The sequence below is a fragment of the Hemitrygon akajei genome, chromosome 12 (genome assembly GCF_048418815.1).
Source record: "Hemitrygon akajei chromosome 12, sHemAka1.3, whole genome shotgun sequence".
Taxonomy (NCBI): domain Eukaryota; kingdom Metazoa; phylum Chordata; class Chondrichthyes; order Myliobatiformes; family Dasyatidae; genus Hemitrygon; species Hemitrygon akajei.
The window spans coordinates 95,387,146-95,410,047 of record NC_133135.1 but is presented as its reverse complement, the minus strand read 5'-3'; the positions used below and the strand labels follow the sequence as shown (position 1 = coordinate 95,410,047).

At 36.4% G+C, this 22,902-nt stretch overlaps 1 protein-coding gene across 2 annotated transcripts in view; it reads right to left on the bottom strand.

Annotated features, from left to right (window-relative positions):
* stx6 (syntaxin 6) overlaps positions 1-22,902 on the bottom strand; it is a 48,722-nt gene that overhangs the window by 4,514 nt on the left and 21,306 nt on the right. The window lies entirely within an intron of this gene.

Sequence of the window (22,902 nt, the reverse complement as noted above, 5' to 3'; positions counted from 1 at the left end):
TTAAGAGTCTATTATGTATTTTGAAGAAATGAGTACAGAAATGGCTTTGAGATCTAAAGGGCGAGACCCTGGGAAAGATTCTAACGGGAACGGAAGGAAGAAAAAGACCGATCCTAAGCGCACTGAATTGACTTATGAAATGTTATTGGAGCTTTTAAATGAAAAATTTGAAGAACGACGACAAATTTTCAAACAAGATATAAAGGCTTTTCAGGATTATATGGATAAGACTGATTCAGTAGTTAACCAGCAGCAAGCTCTAATCGCAACTTTGCAAAAGGACGCTCAGAAGCGAGACTTAATAATCGAAAAACTGGAGCAGAAATTATCTTCGATGATTAAACAGGTGGAAACACTTAAAGCCAAGAGTGTTGACTTTGAAAATCGGTCCAGAAGACAGAACTTACGCATACTTGGTCTCCCGGAAGGTATTGAACAAGGGGACCCCTCGAAGTATTTTGCTCAACTTTTAAAGGATGCGTTCCCTTCTGTATTCCCAGACAGTCCTCCGTTACTTGATCGCGCCCACAGAATTATGCGCCGATCACCAAGTTCTTCAGCTAAACCACCGGTTGTAATTGTCCGATTTCACTATGTGCATGTCAAAGAGCAACTTATTCGTGTGGCTCGGCGTTTAGGTATGGTCAAATTCCAAGAATTCGATTTTCGATTAGTGGAGGATTTTAGTCCAGAAGTAATGAAGTAGGCTTCTTTTTAAACCTCTGATGTCTGAATGTTATGAGAAAAATCTAAAACCTGCGCTCTTATACCCTGCGAAGCTCAGAATCTCGCCTCCGAATGCACCACGGCATGTTTTTCTCTCCACATCTGAAGCTCGAAGCTTTCTGGATGAGAACTACCCTACTGCTTCGGATTCTCGTCTCTAATAAATGAGTGATTTTGATCATTACAAGATAGTTTTTGTTTCCAAAACCAGATTTTGTTTCTGGCTATTGGTGTAGGTTTACTCTATATTTTATATTCTAATTAAAGTTTTTTTTCGACGTACTAATCTTTTTATTTCACTTACTTTAACCACTGTACTTTACCTTTGGTCATTATTATTAATCCTTTGAAGGTGATTTTTTTTACTAAGAAGGCGGTTTCTTCTCTAAAATATCTTCTGCTTTTTTTTTATTTCACCATTTTTTTTTCTCTCTCGTCTTCTTCCTATGATGCATTTCTTATCACAGCTTAATTTTTTTTTTGGTTTGTTTGGGTTTTAACCCGATTTATAAGTTACTAGTGATTATATTCTTTTTGTTTTTTTACTAGCAATTATATTAAGAAGTTTGTTTTAGTATAGTGATCTTTTTTTTTTGGAGTTTGGGTGGATCTTTTTTTTTCCTTTATATACGGAGTTGCCTTCTGCTGATATGGGGGTAGATTTAGTTTCATTCCTCTTTCTTCCCAGCCTTTTCCTGGCTTGGGAGGAGCTTTCTCTTCTTGGGTGGGGGGGGTGGGGTTTTTTTTCCAAATCTAATGTTCTTTTTATCAGTTTTTTTTAGTTTTTTCATTTGGGCTGATTTTAAACTACTAAAATGTCCGTGATGTCGTCACTTCCGGGTCCGCCCCTTATTTTTGTTTCTCTTCCGGGCGCATGAGTTCATAATTTGGTTAACCCTTTATATACCAAAGGGTTGATTTCAGAAATATGGCTCAGACCATTAATTTTGTCTCTTGGAATACTAACGGCTTAAACCATCCGATTAAACGGAAAAAGATTTTCAAAGTATTCCAAAGACTTAATGCACATATTATTTTTGTACAAGAAACTCATGTGAGGAAAGAGGTCAATCATCGTTTTTTTAGGTTTTGGCGGGATCAACAGTACCATTCGAATTCGAATGCTAAAGTAAAGGGAGTTTCAATTTTTATTGACTCCTCTACTGCATTTGTCCAACACGATATTTTTTCGGATCCGAATGGTAGATTTTTGTTAATTACTGGGTTACTTTTTAACAAAAAGGTTGCTATGGTTAATGTTTATGCTCCAAATGTGGATTATCCCGATTTTTTTAAGTCCTTATTTACTTCTCTACCTAATCTAAATGAATATAGGTTAATAATGGGTGGTGACTTTAATTGTTGTTTAAATCCTTTGTTGGACAGATCTATATCTACTCAGACTTTACCTAATAAGTCGGCTACTTATATTAACTCTTTTTTGACTGATAATGGAATTTTTGATATTTGGAGATTTCGGCATTCTAAGGACAAAGAGTTTTCATTTTTCTCACGTTTATCATTCTTACTTGAGAATTGATTATTTTTTTATTGACTCTTGTTTTATTCCATCGGTAATTGGTTGTAATTATGATATTATAGCCATCTCTGACCATGCTCCATTAAAACTTTCTATTAAATTTATGGAGGAGGTCAGCGGGAGACGCTCATGGAGTGAGTACTGTTTTAGATCCGCTCCATAACCTTTACTTTTTTTAACCTTTGATCACCCTTATTCAACTTATTTTTACCTACACCAAAAGATTCTTGCTATTTTCTCTGGCTTATCGTTAAGAGTTTATTGTGAATTTTTGAAGATATGCAAACAGAAATGGCTCTTAGATCCAAAGGACGAGAACCGGGGCGTAACCCGAACGGTAATGGAAAGAAGCAAGCACTGAGTTAACTTATGAACTGTTTATGGAGGTTTTGGATAAAAAATTCGATGAACTACAACAAGTTTTTAAACAAGATATAAAAGCTTTTCAAGATTATATGGTTAAGACGGATTCAGTAATTAACCAGCAGCAAGCTCTTATCGCGTCTCTGCAAGAAGAAGCTCGGAAACGAGATTTGACAATTGAAAAATTGCAACAGGATTTAATTTCGACCATTAAATTGGTGGAAACACTTAAAGCCAAGAGTGTCGACTTGGAGAATCGGTCCAGAAGACAGAACCTATGTATACTTGGTCTCCCAGACGGCATAGAAAAAGGCGATCCTTCGAAATATTTTGCTCAACTTTTAAAAGATGCGTTTCCGTCGGTTTTTCCAGAGAACCCCCCATTACTTGATCGAGCACATAGAATTTGGAGTCGTTCATCGAGTGCTTCAGCTAAACCCCCGGTGGTAATTGTCCGGTTTCACTATGTACACGACAAAGAACAACTTATTCGTGAGGCTCGGAAGGCTGGGATGATTAAATTTCAAAATTACTACTTCCGTTTGGTGGAAGATTTTAGTCCTGAAGTTATGAAAAAAGGCTTCTTTTTAAACCTCTAATGTCTGAATGTTATGAGAAAAATCTAAAACCTGTGCTCTTATACCCTGCGAAGCTTAGAATATCTCCGTCGAATGCTCCACGCCAGGTTTTCCTTTCTACATTTGAAGCGAGAAAGTATCTGGAGGAGAACTTCCCTACTGCTATAGATACTAATCCCTAATAAATGAGTGATTCTGATCGTGTAAGATGGTTTTCGATTCTTCAAACCAGAGTTAGTCTCTGGTTATTGGTGTAGGTTTATCCTATACTTCATATTTAAGTTAAAGTGTGTTTTCGTTATATTAATCGTTCTGTTTTATACACTTTAACCACTATACTATATTTTTGACTATTATTTTTGTTCCCTTGAAGGTATATTTTTAACTTTTCGAAGGGAATTTTTTTTTTATTATCAAGATGGTGGTTTTTTGCAAAAATATTCTTGGTTTTGTTTAAGATGGCGTTATTGTTTCTTTTTTCGTCTTCTTCCTATAATGCATCACTTATCATAGTTTAAATACTTCTTGATTTGTTTGGGTTATAACTCGATTTATAAACTTTTAGTGATTATATTCTTTTTTTTACAACTAAGCATATTAAGAAGCATAGATTTTAGTATTGTGATCATAATTTTTAAAGTTGGGGTGGTTTTTTTTTATATATCCTTTAAATACAGAGTGGTCTGCCACTGATATGGGGGTAGAATTAGTCTCATTTTTTCCTTTTTCTAGCCATATTTTGGCTTTTTTTCTTTTTCTTGTGGGGGTGGGGGTTGGTCTGTTTTCCTTTTTTATTTTTCTTTAACCAGTTTGTTTCAGTTTTTTCATTCGGGCTGTTTTTGAACTACAAATATGTCTACGATGTCGTCACTTCCGGGTCCGCTCTTTATTTTTGTTCCTCTTCCGGGTGCATGAGTTTATAATTTGGTTAACCCTTTCTATACCAAAGGGTTGACTTTAGAAGCATGGCTCAAACCATTAACTTTGTGTCTTGGAATACTAATGGTTTAAACCATCTGATTAAACAAAAGAAGATTTTCAAAGTATTCCAAAGACTTAATGCTCATATCATTTTTGTACAAGAAACTCATGTGAGGAAGGAGGACAAATATCGCTTTTTTAGGTCTTGACGGGGTCAACAGTATCATTCGAATTCGAATGCCAAAGTTAAGGGAGTTTCAATTTTTATTGACTCCTCTATTGCATTTGTTCAACATGATATCCTTTCGGATCCGAATGGTAGATTTTTGTTAATTACGGGTTTACTCTGTAATAAAAAGGTTGCTATGGTTAATGTTTATGCTCCAAATGTGGATTGTCCTGATTTTTTTAAGTCCTTATTTACTTCTTTACCTAATTTAAATGAATATAAGTTAATAATGGGTGGTGACTTTAATTGTTGTTTAAATCCTTTGATGGACAAATCTATATCTATTCAGACTTTACCCAATAAGTCGGCCACTTGTATTAACTCCTTTTTGACTGATAATGGAGTTTTTGATATTTGGAGATTTCACCATCCTAATGACAAAGAGTTTTCTTTTTTCTCACATGTTTATCATTCCTATTCGAGAATTGATTTTTTTTATTGACTCTTGTTTTATTCCATCGGTAATTGGTTGTAATTATGATATTATAGCTATTTCTGACCATGCTCCATTAAAACTTTCTATTAATTTTACGGATACAGCTTCAAGTGCTAGACAATGGCGATTTGACTCTACCTTATTGCAAGATCCGGACTTTATTAAATTTATGAAGGAGCAGATCGATTTCTTCTTTTCAACCAATTCCACGGAAGATATCTCGTGCGGAACACTTTGGGACACTTTTAAAGCGTATATACGTGGACAGATTATCTCTTACTCTGTTGGTCTGAGAAAACGCATTAAGAAGGAAACTCTTTTATTGGTTGATAAAATTAAAGAGATTGACAAGAAATATTCGACCACTCCTAGTAGGGAGCTTTATAAACAAAGGGTTGAACTTCAAATGGAACATAGTTTATTACTTACATCTCCGATTGAAAATCAATTAATGAAAACCAGATCTGATTTTTATATACATAGTGATAAATCGGGAAAACTGTTAGCTAGTCAGCTGAAGAATGTTTGGGTTAAACATCAAATCACTAAGATTCGTCAGCAGAATGGGGATTTGACAGTTAACCATGATGAGATAAATAAGTCTTTTCAAGACTTTTATACCTCCCTGTATCAATCTGAATTCCCTCAGGATCATAATACCATGTGTGATTTTCTTGGGAAATTGAATTTTCCAAAATTATTATCCGATGATCTTTCAGTATTAGATACTCCAATCACGGATGCGGAAATTAAAAGGGTTATTTCCTCAATGAATTCTGGGAAAGCACCAGGTCCAGATGGGTATACAGTAGAATTTTTTAGATGTTTTTCTGCTACTCTCTCCTTGGTTATGCAAAGTTTTTAAAGAAGCAATTAAAGTAGATTGGGGAATTTGCCACAATCTTTTTATAGAGCTTCCATTTCCTTAATACTGAAGAAAGATAAAGACCCTACTGACTGTGCATCTTATAGACCAATATCTTTATTGAATGTGGACTCCAAGATCTTTTCCAAGTTACTGGCTTCCAGGCTGGAGAAGGTATTACCCCAAATTATTTCGGAAGATCAAACCGGTTTTATTAAAAATCGCTATTCTTTTTTCAATGTTAAGAGATTACTGAATATTGTTTATACTCCTTCACATAGCACTTCAGAATGTGTTATTTCATTAGATGCGGAGAAAGCATTTGATAGAGTTGAATGGCCTTACTTATTTTATGTGCTGGAGAAGTTTAATTTTAGTCCGACCTTTATTTCTTGGATTAAACTGATTTATCACACTCCAGTAGCCTCGGTGTTTACTAATAATCAAAGATCTCCCTTCTTTCGTTTATTTCGGGGCACTAGACAAGGTTGTCCTCTTAGCCCATTGCTATTTAACATTGCTTTAGAACCTTTGGCAATTGCCGTCAGAGAATCACAGGATATTTTGGGTATTAATCGTGTAACAGATATTCATAAGGTATCTTTGTACGCAGATGATTTATTATTATTCATTTCTAACCCTGAGAAATAGATTCCAGCAGTTTTATCATTGTTGGCTCAATTTAGTGAGTTTTCTGGGTATAAGTTAAATCTTAATAAGAGTGAATTGTTTCCTTTGAATAGACAGGTCCCAAGCTATGGTAATTTACCTTTTAAATTAGTTAATGACTCTTTTATTTACTTAGGGATTAAAATCACAAAAAACCATAAAGAATTATTTAGGTTTAATTTTCTACCCTTAATTGATCAGATTAAAGGCTTGTTTACTAAGTGGTCACCATTATCTTTATCTCTGATAGGTAGGATTAATGCTATTAAGATGGTTATTTTACCTAAGTTTTTATATATTTTTCAAGCGGTACCAATTTTTATTCCGAAATCCTTTTTTACTAATGTTGATTCAAAAATTTCCTCATATATATGGCAGAATAAAAATCCCAGGTTAGGTAAAACATACTTACAGAAGACAAAGAAGGAAGGTGGGTTGGCATTACCCAATTTCAGATTTTATTATTGGGCAGTTAATATTAGATATTTGTTATGTTGGTTGAAAGAATGGGATGGTCCTTTTGGCCCTCATTGGGTGAGTTTGGAAATTAAATCGGTACCAGGTTATGCTCTGGGTTCTATTTTAGGGACTTCTCTCCCTTTTGCTCTTTCTAAATTGCCGAAACGAATTGACAACCCAATAGTTAAATATACCTTACATATATGGTTTCAATTTCGGAAATTTTTCGGGTTGACTCAATTCGTTTTAAATATTCCTATTGTATCTAATTGTTTTTTCCACCCCTCAATTATAGATCAAGCTTTTTTGGCTTGGAAAACTAAGGGTTTATTAAGATTTTCTGATTTATTTTCGGACAATTGTTTTATGTCTTTTGAGCAATTATCTAATAAATATAATTTGTCTAGATTTCATTTTTTTAGATACTTATAGGTTAGGCATTTTTTAAGTATGGTACTTCCTACGTTTCCAAATTTTGTGTCTTCAGATATTTTGGAGAGTTTGTTTGAATTAAACCCTTTTCAAAAAGGGCTTATATCAAAACTTTATAATATAATTATGAAGATACGTTCAGTGCCCCTTGATAAGACCAAAAATGATTGGGAAAGAGAGCTTAATCTTATTATTCCTATTGAAAATTGGGATAGAATTCTTCAATTAGTTAATACATCATCTATATGTGCCAAACATTCATTAATACAATTTAAGGTTGTACATAGGGCCCATATGTCCAAGGATAAATTAGCTCATTTTTATTCTTATATAAACCCTATTTGTGACAGATGTCAATTGGAAATCACGTCTTTAACTCATATGTTTTGGTCATGTCCGCTTTTGAAAAAATATTGGAAAGATATTTTTGATATTATCTCTGCGGTACTGAACATTGATATACAACCCCATCCTATTACCGCAATTTTTGGTTTACCGATGATGGACTCACTTCATTTATCTCCTTCCTCCTGTCAAATGATTGCTTTTCTCACTTTGATGGCTAGAAGATCTATTTTGTTGAATTGGAAGGAAATTAATCCTCCCACTGTATTTCATTGGCTTTCTCAAACTATGTTATGTTTAAATTTAGAAAAAATTAGAAGTGGTGTATTCGATACTTCTATTAAATTTGAAAAGATATGGAGACCATTTATTCAATATTTTCATATGATGTAATACGACCCTGTTCCAAGCTTATTGGTTTCTTCAGCTTTAATCGTATTTATGTTGAGAGGATCAGAGTTGACGACATTGATGTTTATGTATTCTTGTGAGATATTATAAACAGCCCTTTTTTTTCTCTCTTTAGTTTTTCTTTTTTTGCTTCCGTTTTTTCCTTAGATATTAGATTAGTAGGTTAGTCAATTTTGCATATATATATTTTTTTTCTTTTTTTATATTATATATTATGAAATATCTAGATTTACCTTGTTCATATATATACTATATGGTTCATGTTTTGGGAAAACTTATTTATACTGTATTCATTGCTTATGTATTCTTTCATGTGTAATGGGAATTTGTATGTTTGTAATCCCTTTATTAATATATCAATTGTATTTTGTTCATAATATTATTAATACTAATAAAAAGATTGGAAAAATTTTTTTAAAAAAATTTATGGATACAGCTTCTAGTGCTAGACAATGGTGATTTGATTCTACCTTACCGCAAGATCCGGATTTCATTAAATTTATGAAGGAACAGATCGATTTCTTCTTTTCAACTAATTCCACGGATGATACTTCTTGCGGAACACTTTGGGACACTTTTAAAGCATATATACGTGGACAGATTATCTCCTATTCCGTTGGTTTGAGAAAACGCATTAAGAAGGAAACTCTTTTATTGGTTGATAAAATTAAAGAGATTGACAAGAAATATTCGACTGCTCCTAGTAAGGAGCTTTACAAACAAAGGGTTGAACTTCAAATGGAACATAGTTTATTACTTACATCTTCGATTGAAAATCAATTAATGAAAACCAGATCTGATTTTTATATACATAGTGATAAATCGGGTAAACTGTTAGCTAATCAATTGAAGAATGCTTTGGTTAAACGCCAAATTATTAAGATTCGTCAGCAGAATGGTGATCTGACAGTTAACCATGATGAGATAAACAAATCTTTTCAAGATTTTTATACCTCCCTGTATCATTCTGAATTCCCTCATGATTATATCATGTATGATTTTCTTTGGAAATTGAAATTTCCAAAATTATCATCAGATGATCTTTCGATATTAGAAACTCCTATTACGGATGCAGAAATTAAAGGGGTTATTTCCTCTATGAATTCTGGGAAAGCACCAGGTCCAGATGGGTATACAGTAGAATTTTTAAAATGTTTTTCCCCTTCTCTTTCTCCTTGGTTATGCAGGGTTTTTGAAGAAGCAATTAGATTGGGTAATCTGCCACAATCTTTTTATAGAGCTTCCATTTCTTTAATATTGAAGAAAGATAAAGACCCTACTGACTATAGACCAATATCCTTATTGAATGTAGATTCCAAGATCTTTTCCAAGTTACTGGCTTCCAGGCTGGAGAAGGTATTACCTCAAATTATCTCGGAAGATCAAACTGGTTTTATTAAAAATCGCTATTCTTTTTTCAATGTTAGGAGATTATTGAATATTGTTTATACTCCTTCATATAGCACTTCAGAATGTGTCATTTCATTAGATGTGGAGAAAGCATTTGATAGAGTTGAATGGCCATACTTATTTATTGTGCTTGAGAAGTTTAATTTTAGTCCGACATTCATTTCCTGGATTAAACTGATATATCATACTCCAGTAGCCTCGGTTTTTACTAACAATCAAAGATCTCCCTTTTTTCGTTTATTTCGGGGTACTAGACAAGGCTGTCCTCTTAGTCCATTATTATTTGATATTGCTTTAGAACCCTTGGCAATTGCTATCAGAGAATCACCAAACATTTTTGGCATTACTCGTGGGACGGATATACATAAGTTATCATTATATGCAGATGATTTATTATTATTTATTTCTGATCCTGAGAAATCCATTCCTGCAGTTATATCATTGTTGGCTCAATTTAGTAATTTTTCCAGGTATAAATTAAATCTTAATAAGAATGAATTGTTTCCTTTAAATAGACAGGTTCCAATTTATGGAAATTTACCTTTTAAATTAGTTAATGACTCTTTTATATACTTAAGGATTAAAATCACAAAAAATTATAAGGACTTATTTAAGGTTAATTTTTTACCCTTAATCAATCAGATTAAATGTCTGTTCACTAAATGGTCACCATTATCTTTATCTCTGATAGGTTGGATTAATGCTATTAAGATGATTATTTTACCCAAGTTTTTATATATATTTCCAGTGGTACCAATTTTTATTCCGAAATCTTTTTTTGCTAATGTTGATTCAAAAATTTCCTCATATATATGGCAGAATAAAAATCCTAGATTAGAGAAAAAATATTTACAGAAGGCAAGGAAGGAAGGTGGATTGGCATTGCCTAATTTTAGATTTTTTTATTGGGCAGTCAATATCCGATATTTGATATGTTGGTTAAAGGATTGGGATTTATCTTTTAGCCCTCATTGGGTGAACCTGGAAATTAAATCTGTACAAGGATTTTCATTGGGTTCTATTTTAGGGTCTTCTCTTCCCTTTGCTCTTTCTAAATTGCAGAAACGAGTTGACAATCCGATAGTTAAACATACTTTACGTATATGGTTTCAATTTCGGAAATTTTTTGGGTTGACTCAGTTTGTTTTAAATATTCCTATTGTATCCAATTTCTTTTTTTATCCTTCTATTATAGACCAAGCTTATTCAGCTTGGAAGATTAAAGGATTACTACGATTTTCCCAATTTATTTTTGGATAATTGTTTTATGTCTTTTGAACAATTATCTAATAAATATAATTTGCCTAGATTTCATTTTTTTTTAGTTATTTACAGATTAGGAATTTCTTAAATACTGTACTTCCTACCTTTCCAAATCTTGAGTCTTTGAGTATTTTGGAGAATTTGCTAGAACTAAATCCTTCTCAGAAAGGGGTAATATCAAAACTCTACAATATAATTATGAAGATACGTTCAGAGCCCTTCTATAAGATTAAAAATGATTGGGAAAGAGAACTTAACCTTACTATCCCTATTGAGAATTGGGAGAAAATTCTTCCATTAGTTAATTTATCATCTATATGTGCTAAACATTCATTAATACAGTTTAAAGTTGTACATAGGGCTCATATGTCCAAGGATAAATTGGCTCATTTTTATTCCTATATAAATCCTATTTGTGATAGATGTCATTCTGAGATAGCGTCTTTAACGTGTTTTGGTCTTGTCCGCTTTTGAAAAAATATTGGAAAGACATTTTTGATATTATTTCCACGGTATTGAACATTAATTTACAACCTCATCCTATTACTGCAATTTTTGGTTTACAAATGATGGACTCAGTCCATTTATCCTCTTCTGCTTGTCGAATGATTGCATTTCTTACATTAATGGCTAGAAGATCTATTTTGTTGAATTGGAAAGAAATTAATCCTCCTACCGTATTTCATTGGTTTTCTCAAACTATATTATGTCTAAATTTAAAAAAAATTAGAAGTGTTGTATTTGACCCTTCTATTAAATTTGAAAAGATATGGAGACCATTTATTCAATATTTTCATATGATGTAATGTGACCCTGTTCCAAGCCTATTTGTTTTTCCAGTTTTGATTTTACATATGTTGAGAGGATCGGAGTTGACGACACTGATGATTTTGTATTTTTGTTAGATATTATAAACAGCCCATTTTTTTTTCATCATTTTCCCCCCCTTTTTTTTCTTTTTTTTCCCTTATTAGTTATTAGGTTGTTAGATTAGTTTTTCTAGCATAATTTTTTTCTCTTTTCTTTTTTTTAATATATATTATGATATACCGAGTTTTGCTTTGTTTATATGTTACTTGTATCATCCATGATTTGGGAAGACTCATTTATATTGTAACTATTGCTTATGTATCCTTTCATGTTCAGTTTAAATTTGTATGTTTGTAATCCCATTATCTATGTATTAATCTTATTATGTTGATATTAATAATAATAATAAAAAGATTGGAAAAGAAAGGAAGCATCTAATGGCAGCATGCTGCCTGGCCTGCTGTGCTCCACCAGCATTTAGTGTGTGTTGTAATCTAAAATCTATACTATTTCACTCAAGGAGTGTGTGAAGTACAATTCATAAAGCTTGTAAAATGTCACATTTAACTCAGTTATACTCCTCGCTCTGGAATAACCCTGCGATATGCATTGGAAAAAGAATGTTGTACAGGAAAGAATGGAAGATTAAAGGTGTAAATACAGTAGGTGATCTCTATGAGAATGGGATTTTTATGTCGTATGTGGACTTGCAGAGGAAATTTAACTGTAGATAAAGGGAATTTCTGGAAGTATTTACAAATAAGACATTGTGTTAGTAGCATATTCAAGAATGGTGGCCCACAAAGTAACCCTTTAACTGAATACTTTACACTACCACAGGAAGTTTATAAAGCATCAGCGTTTTATAAAATGTTCAAGCACTCTGTGGGTGAACCGTGTAACAATCTCAAAGCAGTATGGCAGAAGGATCTTGGAAGCAATATTGAAGATAATGAGTGGTCAAATATTTTATCAAATGTGGGTAGACATACTTGGGAAGCGAGAGGGAAATTTATTCAGTATAAGATAGTACACAGATATTATTGGACACCAACTAGACTCTACAAAATGGGGATTGTTGATAATCATTTATGCTGGAAATATAAAATGAGGTGGGCACATATTTCCACGATTTGGGAGTGTTCCATGGTTCATCCATTTTGGTGTAAAGTTCTTGGTTTGTTGGGGAATTGGTCGGGTCCTACACTGCCCTTGTGCCCACGGCTTTGTCTCCTGGGTGATAGGACAATGATACCTAATGTAAACAATGACAAATTTACTATTTTAAAGGTGGGTCTCATCACAGCTGCAAAACTGGAAAAAACCCAGATGTCCCACTGTGAAGGAATGGACTGAGAAAATGGTTAAGATTTCATCATATGAACACATGTTGGGAAGAATTAACAGTGAGGGAAAAGTGCAAGACGTGTGGGATCAATTTTGGTTGTATGTTAATTTAAACATAAATTAGAAGTTTTTTCTGTTTCTTAGTTTTACATGTTTTCCTGTCATGGGATGGCTGTATAACTATGCTGTACTGTATCTGCTCTATGATATGCTGTGCTGCTTTGTAAAATAAGAATAAATAATAATAAAAATTTGAATTACAAAAAAAAGGGCAACAAGAGCAAGCCAGGAAATTATAGGTCAGAAAGCCTTGCTTCAGTGTTAAGGCAATTACTGGAGAGGATCCTTAGGGATAGGACTTAGTCTCATTTGGAAAAGGATAGACTTATGAGGAATAACCAGCATGGCTTTGAGTGAGAGAGAGGTTATGTCTCAGTAATCTGAGATATTTTGAGGAGGTGACTAAGATGATGGATGAGAATAGGGCAATGAAATTGTCTTCAGTGAGCACTTTATAATATCTCTCATGGTAGGCTGGACCAGAAGAGTAAGCACATTGGGTCTACAATGAGTTGGTACATTGGATCCAAAATTAGCTTGGTCATAGAAGACTGTGTGGAAATGGTGCAGGAGTGTTTTTCTAACTGGAGATCTATAATAATTAGTGTTCTCAGAATCAGTTGTTTGTATTAATTGTATTATTTATTATTTTATTGTATTAATAAGTGATTTGGATGAAAGTGCAGGTGGCCTAATCAGTAAGCTTGCAGATGACCCGAAAACTGGTGGACTTGTAGGAACCGAGGTTGTCACAAGATACAGCAGAACATAGATCAGTTGGAAACTAGGGCAGAGCAATGATAGGGAGTGTTGGAAGTTAAATTCAAATGCAAGTATAGAGTAAATGGCAGAGCCCTTAGGAGCACTGATGTACTTGGGGTGCAGGTCCATTACACCCTGAAAGTAGCAACACAACGGGCTAGGAGTTGTACAGCATGCTTTCCTTTATCAGTTGTGTCACTGAGTATGCAAGTTGGGAATACATATTGCAGCTGTATAATTTTTTGGTTAGCTAAAGGTTCTGGGTGTCACACAAGATGGACCTGAAGGCTTTGGAGAGGATGCAAACAAGATTTACCAGAATATTGCCCAGATTGGATATACTAGTAATAAGGAGATTGAACAAACTTGGACTGTTATGTCCAAGTTTGGAAGGTAAGGGATAACCTGACAAAGAATATAGAATTATAGCAAGCATAGATAAGGTAGATAAGATTCTTTTTTCAGGGTAGAAATGTCAAATGCTTCGAGAGACAGATTTAAAGTGAGAGAGGGAAAGTTTAAAGATTTATGAAGTAAGTTTTTACACTGAGAGTGGTAGTTGCGTGGAATTCAATGTCAGGGGAGGTGATGGATGCAGACACAATAGTAACAGTCATGACGGACACATGAACATGCAGGGAGTAGAGGGTATGGGCCTTATGCTGACAGATGGGATTAGTTTGATTGGCATCATGGACATGGTTGGTTTAAGGGCCTGTTCCTTTGCTGTGATGTTCTACGTATCTCCTTGTGGGCTTGCATCATTGTAACTTTATCTTCCAATCTCGTTTAAACAGAACTTCAAATGTGTCTTTTGGTTGTTATAACCAGACAGGTAGTCAGATTAAATGAAGATCCATCTTAACCACAGTGGCTACTGTTAACTAAGATAGTAGATACAGTTTGCCCAAGTGAAAAACAAGTCCAAAGTTTGTGCATTGCTGTCTAACATGGAAGGAGGTCTGCAATGAAGGAGATACTACCACTGGGATTAGACTGTAGGCTGAGGTGTGGACAAAAAAAGAACTCCATTTCAGATGGAAAAGGGATTTCTTCCATGTGCTCCAATGCTAATATTTATCTCTCAACCAGCACCTTAAAATAACTTGCTCTATATTCACACATTGTTGTTGGTAAGATCTAATTGCCTGAGTTGGCCACTGTTATTTCCTAGTGTATTACACTTCAAGAATAGTTTTTGCACAAGGCCAATTCAAGATAATGAAAGGCACTAAGCAAACACATTTGTAACCTGTCAAGGCAGAATCAACATTGATGTAAAACTGACTACTTCTCCTTGTGCAGTTAAATGAGGATGAGAGGAGATGCAAGGAGTGAACAGAAAAAAGCAGAACACAACAAAGATAAGTGAGACAAACACTTTGCACTGTACTTTTAAATAAACCAACAATACTGTACCCCTCCTGAGTACTGATACACTGACACCTATTCTATGAGAGAACAAGGCTGAGAAAGTAAACAATGCCAGAGCTTGAGACTCAGCACACTACACGGCGCGGTCGTTAGTTTATCCTGTATCTCCAAAAAAAATTACACATTTTTTCCATATATACAAGAAAACCTACAGATGTTGGAAATCCATAGCAACACATACAAAATGCTAGACAAACTCAACAGGCCAGTCAGCATCCATGGAAAAGAATATATAGTCGACGATTTGGGTCGAGACCCTTCTCAGCCTGAAACATCAGCTGCTTACATTTTCTCAACATTCAAGTACAACCAGGCTTATAGTTACTTCAAATGTGCCTGCACCATCTGGCTTGAAACAGGCACCATAAAAATGTCTGGTTCATTTGCTCTTGGGAACTAGAGAGAGGTATCAGGAAAGTCACTCCTTGAGGGGTTATGTACAGCCTGTGTGAACAAGATCACAGAATTAAAAATGGCTGTACTTTAGTTATTTCCTAAGCAACTTCTGGTAAGAATTACCTTCCTTTCAGGGGTAAGTGGAGCTTGCCTGGGTGTACAACTATCCATGCTAGAATACCTGGGACACTCACTGTAAGATTCATCACTTTGTCAGGATCCAAGTACATTGCCTTGGCACAACTCTAGCTGATGCTTGACCCACCACATGAATGCACCTATCATACAATGAAGCTCATACACAGGAAGGCAGGGATGAAAACAGGAAGCAGCTCATCTTAATTAAAGGGATTCTTAATTACTTATGGGTCTAGGGGAGCCAGATTTGGAAGACTTTTTTTAGGCACAGCAGACTAACCCCTGAATCTGTGAGAAATGAAAAAAATTGACTGACATTAGTGAAGATCTCTATGCACCAGCATTACAAGATTGTTATGCCTCTGACCTAGACAACACCACACTGTAGGAAGGGTCCTGTCCTGAAATGTTGGCTATTAACTCTTTTCCATAGATGCTGCCTTCTCTGCTGAGTTTCACCAGCATTTTGTGTGTGTTGACCACACCGCAGGAGTTTGAAGACAACTGTGTGCAGAAGTGAAAATCTGAGAGCACCACTCCTGGACTGCTCCATCTGTAGACATCAAAAAATCCTGCATCTTGTGATCTCAGGGCTTTTCCAGACAGTGAAGATATTGATGCTAAAACTTGCAGCATGAGCACTTACAAGTAAACTTGCAACCCAAGGGAAAGGAAATTCATATCCTGCAGTGGGCAGCAGTAACCACCAATCTGCAGAAATCGATGATTCATTCTGTGCATGGGTGGCACACAGGGCTACACGTGTGAACTGTAAATCATTCATCAGCACGGAAGGCTCTAAACTAACTGTTTAGGCAATAGCCTATCATCAATGATCCTGTGATCAATACTGTGCACCCAGGAATCACAGGACAGTGTGGCCAAATTCTGCTAAAACCTCATTTTCAAGTTGAGGATGACACCACTGTACCAGGCCTGACCTCAAAACAATAATGGGAGAGAACATAGGATGGAAACTGAGAGCCAGCTGGCTTGGTGTCAAGACAAGTTTTCTCTCAATATCAGGACAACGAAGGAGCTGCTAATCTACTTCAGGAAACAGAACAGAGTACATGCCCCATCTGTATCAATGGTGCTGAGGTGGAATTAGGTGAGAGCTTCAAGTTCTTTGGTGTAAACATCAGCAACAACTTGTCCTGGACCAACCATGTAGGCCCAATAAAGTACACCAATGCTTCAACCTACTCTTAGCCTTAAGGAAATTTGGCATGTCCCCAGTGACCTTCACCAATTTTTACAGAAAGCATCCTAACCTGATACATCCTGCTTGGTATTGCAACAGCTCTACCCAGGATTGCAAGAAATTCCAGAGAGTTGGATGGGGATGCATTCATATCACAAAAAACAGCTTTTGCTCCATTGACTCTGTTTACACTTCTCACTGCCTCACAAAAGCAGAATCAGAATCAGGTTTATTATCACTGACATGTGTCGTGAAATTTGTTAACTTAGCAGCAGCAGATCAATGCATTACATGATAATATAGAAAGAAAACAATAAAATAAGTAAATCAAATATAGTAAGTATATATATGTATATTAAATAGATTAAAATAGTGCAAAAACAGAAATAATATACATTTTTTAAAAAGTGAGGTAGTGTTCATGGTTCAATATCCATTTAGAAATAAGGTGGCAGAGGGGAAGAAGTTGTTCCTGTGTGCCTTCAGGCTTCTGTATCCCCTTCCTGACAGATAACAATGAGAAGAGGGCATGCCCTGGGTGGAGGGTCCTTAAGAATGGACATTGCCTTTCTGAGACACCACTCCTTGAAGATGTCTTGGACACTATGGAGGCTAGTATCCAACATGGAGCTGACTAATTGTACAACTTGTTTCAAATATACAAATTGTCTCTTCGCTCTTGAAACAGCCCTCCACAAGTTATACCTGTGCAAAACACCCTACCTTCGTCATTCTCTATTCTCCCCCTTCCCATCATCAAAAGGTTTGAAATCGTGTACCGCCAGGCCCATGGTTCCATTGTTATAGACTCACACAAATCCCTTGTACACTAAAGATAAACTCTTGATCTCTCAAACTACCTTGTCATGGTGTTTGTAGTTTATTTGTAACACTATATGTTTTAATCCATTTTGTTTTCCATGTATACTACCCTGAGGTATGTATGGAATAATCTTTCTGGAAGGCATCCTGTTATCTCAGTACACGAGATAAAAATAAACCAACCAGAAAACCCACAGGTGCTGGTGCAACCTCAGTTACATATTCTCTACAAGCGATCAAGTCTATAACATTGCTACACTGTATGTTGCCTTTGAGAACATTGAACTAGACAGTCAGTGGCCACTTAATTACATACCTCTTGTACCGAGTAAAACGGACATTGAGAGTATGTTCATGGTCTTCCACTGCTGTAGCCTATCCACTTCAAGGTTCAATGTGTTGTGCATACAGAGGTGCTCTTCTGCACACCCCGTTCTAACACGGTTATTTGAGTTACTGTCTCTTTCCTGTCAAGTTGAATCAGTCTGGCCATTCTCCTTAGACCTCTCTCATTAAGAAGATGTTTCCACCCAAGTAACTGCCATTCACTGTATACACTTTGCTTCTCACACTATTCTCTGTAAACTCTAGATACACTGTCTGTGAAAATCCCAGGAGTTCAGCAGTTTCTGAGATTCTCAAACCTCCTTGCCTGGCACCAACAATCATTTCTCAGTCAAAGTCACTAAGATCACATTTCTACCCCATTCTGATGTTTGGTCTGAACACATTTGCATGGTTTTCTGCATTGAGTGGCTGCCATGTGATTCGTTGATTATGTAACAAGCAGGTGTACAGGTGAAGCCAATAAAGCGGTCACTAAATATAAGTAATGCAACTATATTGCTCAGTGTTTGTTAGAAGTGAAGCTACAAGCCTGTGTTTTCACAGACTACTGGTGCAATGTGCTGTTAATATATCACTTTCTGCATGTTTCTCAAGGATTTAACAATGAATGAGTCAGTGACCAGGCAGGAAACCAACTTACATCCTGGTGTCATTTCCTGTCAAGATCCCCTTCACACTTCCTGTTCCATTCTGCAACTTCCTGCTGCAAATCAAAACCCCTTGCCATATTTGGGTATTTTCAACCAGCTTCCTACACATTCTAAGAGATAAACAGATACAGAATAGTACTCCACTATCAGAAGCCTGAGCAGTCCCAATAAACTTAAAAATCATCTTTATAGTTTGCTTCTAGGACACTGATTTGAATATAACAATTCATGAATGCACCCAGATCATGAGCCCTTCATAAATTATAGGAGCTGTTTTAGTTGGAGAAGATTGCTTGTCTTGTTCAGTAATAAACAACACTCATGCTAGGATTTTAGTTCTGTTTTCTCTTGTGTTTTCCTGAAGGTACAAACTCCCAAATGAGGAACAGGGTAAAACAACTCCTGTGAAGAGAAATTCAACATTTTAGATTCTGCTTCATCAGATATTTAAAATTGAGAAAATGTGTGTGTTTTAAGTTGGGAAGAGGGGCAAGGGTGAAAAGAACATCTGTGATAGCATGGGGACCATTCAGAGCCATCTGATTGATCTGTCTGGAGGGACAGACAGTTGATCTGTCTGGAGGGACTGTGAAGAGGATGATGAATGGTGGGATCAGAGAGACAAAAAAAAAACTGGGCTAGGAGTCACTGGGCTAGCAGTGGATTTTAGTTGCTAACCTACCCTTTCAATTGGAGACAGATGTTTGAACCTGTGAGATGCAAGTTACAACAGATGCTGGAAATCCAAGTAAATGTAAATTTTGTAAATACTCAGTAGGTCATATAACATCCATGCAGAGAGAAAACAAAATGATGGATAACCCTATACCAGAACTGGCCAATTCTGCTACAAAAGAAGTAAAGCTGGTTATCTGAAATTGTTCAATTTCTTTCTTGGATTTCCAGACCAGTCCTTATTTGAGTCTGTATTAATGCTGCATTCTGGTTGCCAGTTTCTCTCCTGCCCTCACTTTCACATGGTCCAAATCTGACTCTTCCTTTCCTTAATGTCTGTCTCCAATTGAGAGGAGAGGTTAGCAACTACGAGACCAATGACTTCCAGTTATCTTGAATACACCGCCTCCCAGCACACTATTCTCTTCATCCAATTCCTTTGTTATGGTCGGCTGTTCTGATAATCATACTTTCCGTGCTTGTACTTATCAGATGCCATCCTCTCATAACTGACAGAGATCTCAATCACACCTTCTCTGTGACACACATTTCTGTCCTCACACCTTCTGCCTAGAGCCAGAGAAAAGACAGGGCTCTCTTTAGCCACTAGCCTCTGCATTTAGTGGCTCATCCTTTAATTACTGCTCCCTCAATGACTGTCCACAACCAAACACATCATTCCTTTCTCTCCCCTGCCAGCACTTGTAAAACATTGTTTCTTCCACAATCTTCCAGTTCAACATTACATCTCCACCAACTACTCACCCTTTCACAGGCACAGGGAACCTTTCCTTCTCACCATCTAGGGACTCAAATACAGTTCTTCCAAGTGAAGTAATGATTCACCTGCATTTCAAACTTAGTGCATTGTACTTGTTTTTTATAATGAGTCTCCCCTGCACTGGAGAATCCAAATAGATTTGGTGACTGCTTTGCTGAACATCTCCATGCAGTCCACAGGGATGACCCTGAGTTTCCAGTCACCATTTTAAATCTCCCTCACACTGTGGCCTCAACAAAGTCGAAAGCAGGTGCAAAGAACAGCACGTCACCTTCCTTCTTGGCATGTAGCACCCCGCCAGACTCAATATTGAAGTCAACACTTTCTGATAAGCAGCCCTTTCAGTTTGTGTCAGAGCCAACCAGCTCTTATGCAAATGCATCCATTTGTAATGCAGATCTCCACAGATGTAGACTGTTCTGCTGAGTGTTCCCTGTATTCTCCTTTATTTCAGATTTGCAGCATTTTGTTCTGAATAAATTTGGACATTTAGACATTTTCAATCTCTCATTGCTGCAGTTGGAAGTTCCCACCCACTTGAAAAGGGTAACAATCATACCAGTGCCCAAGAAGAGCAGGGTGGGTTGCCGTAATGACTATCATCCAGTAGCACTCACATCTATGGTGATGAAATGCTTTAAGAGGTTGGTCATGGCTAGAATCAACTCCTGTCTCAGGAAGGATCTGACCCACTTCAATTTGCCTATTACCACAATAGGTCTATGGCACACCTGATCTCAATGGTGTTCCATGTGGCCTTGGATCACCTGGATAATACAAATATCTATATGAGATGCAGTTTATTGACTACAGTTTAGTGTTTAACACAATCATTCCTACAGTCCTGATCGAAAAGCTCTAGAACCTGGGCCTCTGAACCTCCCTCTGCAATTGGATCCTCGACTTCCTAACCAGAAGACCAAAATCTGTGTGGATTAGAAATAACATCTCCACCTCAACAACAACTAACACTGGCACACCTCAGGGGTATGTGCTTAGCTCGCTACTCTACTCCCTCTATACCCATGACTATGTGGCTAGGCATAGCTCAAATGCCATTTATAAATTTGCTGATGATACAACCCTTGTTGGTAGAATCTCAGATGGTGACGAGAGAGCATATAGGAGTGAGATATACCAGCTCCTGTATGCCCTCAACGTAGTTGTGTTGTAGTTCAGTTATGTTGTAGCAATAACCTTGCACTCAACGTAGCAAGACCAAAGAGCTGATAGTGGTCTTCAGAAAGGGCAAGACGAAGGAACACAAACCAATCCTCATAGAAGGATCAAAAGTGGAGAGAGTGAGTAATTTCAAGTTCCTGGGTGTCAATATCCCTAAGGACCTAAACTGGACCCAACATGTTGATGCAGCTATAAAGAAGGCAAGGTGGCAGCTATATTTCATTAGGAGTTCAAAGAGATTTGGTTGACACTTAAAACACTCATAAACTTCTACAGGTGTACTATGGAGAAAATTCTGACTGGCTGCATCACCATCTGGTATGAGGGGCTACTGCACAGGACTGAAGTAAGTTGCAGAAAGCTGTAAACTTAGTCAGCACCATCATGAGCACTAACTTCCAGAGTATCCAAAACATCTTCAAGCAGCGGTGCTTCAAGAAGGTGGGATGCATCACTAAGGACCCCCACCACCCAGGACATGCCCTCTTCTCATTGTTATCTGTCAAGAAGGGGGTACAGAAGGCTGAAGGCACACACTCAGTGATTCAGGAACAACTTCTTCCCCTCTGCCATCCGACTTCTGAATGGACATTGAAACCATGAACACTATCTCACTACTTTTTAAAAAATTTCTGCTTTTACACCACATATTTTAACCATATAACAATTACAGCACGGAAACAGGCCATCTCAGCCCTTCTAGTCCGTGCCGAACGCTTACTCTCACCTAGTCCCACCGACCTCCCCTCAGCACATAACCCTCCATTCCTTTCCCGTCCATACACCCTATCCAATTATTTTTTAAACTTAACTATTTAATTTAATATACTTACTGTAATTCTGGTTTCTTTTCTATATTTATCATTATTGCATTGTACTGCTGCCACAAAATTAACAAATTTCCCAAAATATGCCAGTGATGTTAAACTTGATTCTGAATATCAGTTCCAGCATGTTGTCAATGTATTTTTATTCATCACTCTCTACTGCTTGTTCTACACTCTTTCAGACAGATTGACTATGATTTACAAGTACTTCCCTCAACTAATAGCACCAAAAGCAATTATCACAGACTATTGTGACCTTCATACTATCAGCCATTCCTTCTGCTCTCTCCACCCTCTTCTTCTTTAGCATGCTTATTTCCTCACTTTCCCAGTCTGATGAAGGGCCATCAATCGCTGAATCTCTGTTTGAGCTATTCATGCCAAACTATTTATATACCGACATTGTGCTATAACCATTATTTCTTCTAAACTTGACTTTTTAACCACCTTTTGTGTTGGGTCATCTCAGTTTGTACTTGTTCTTGTACTATTCTTGTTCCCTTTCCCCCCATTCCCAACCTAATGTCACAAGTAACAGCAATGGAGGAAAAATTAGCAAGAGCATTTCATTGGAGCAATAACACAAAATTAGAGATTGGAACATATAAGATGCTATTAGGGCAAATGTCCAGAAGTTCAATCAGTTTTGGCTTTCTGTCAAAAGAACTCAGCCCGAGATGTTGTCTGTACTTTTTTTCTATAGATGCTGTCTGGCCTGCTGAGTTCTTCCAGCATTTTGTGTGTGTTGTTTAGTTAAGCAGTTATTTACTTAGGCAAAGTCAACAATAAATTGGAAATGTACTCAAAAAAGAAAATATG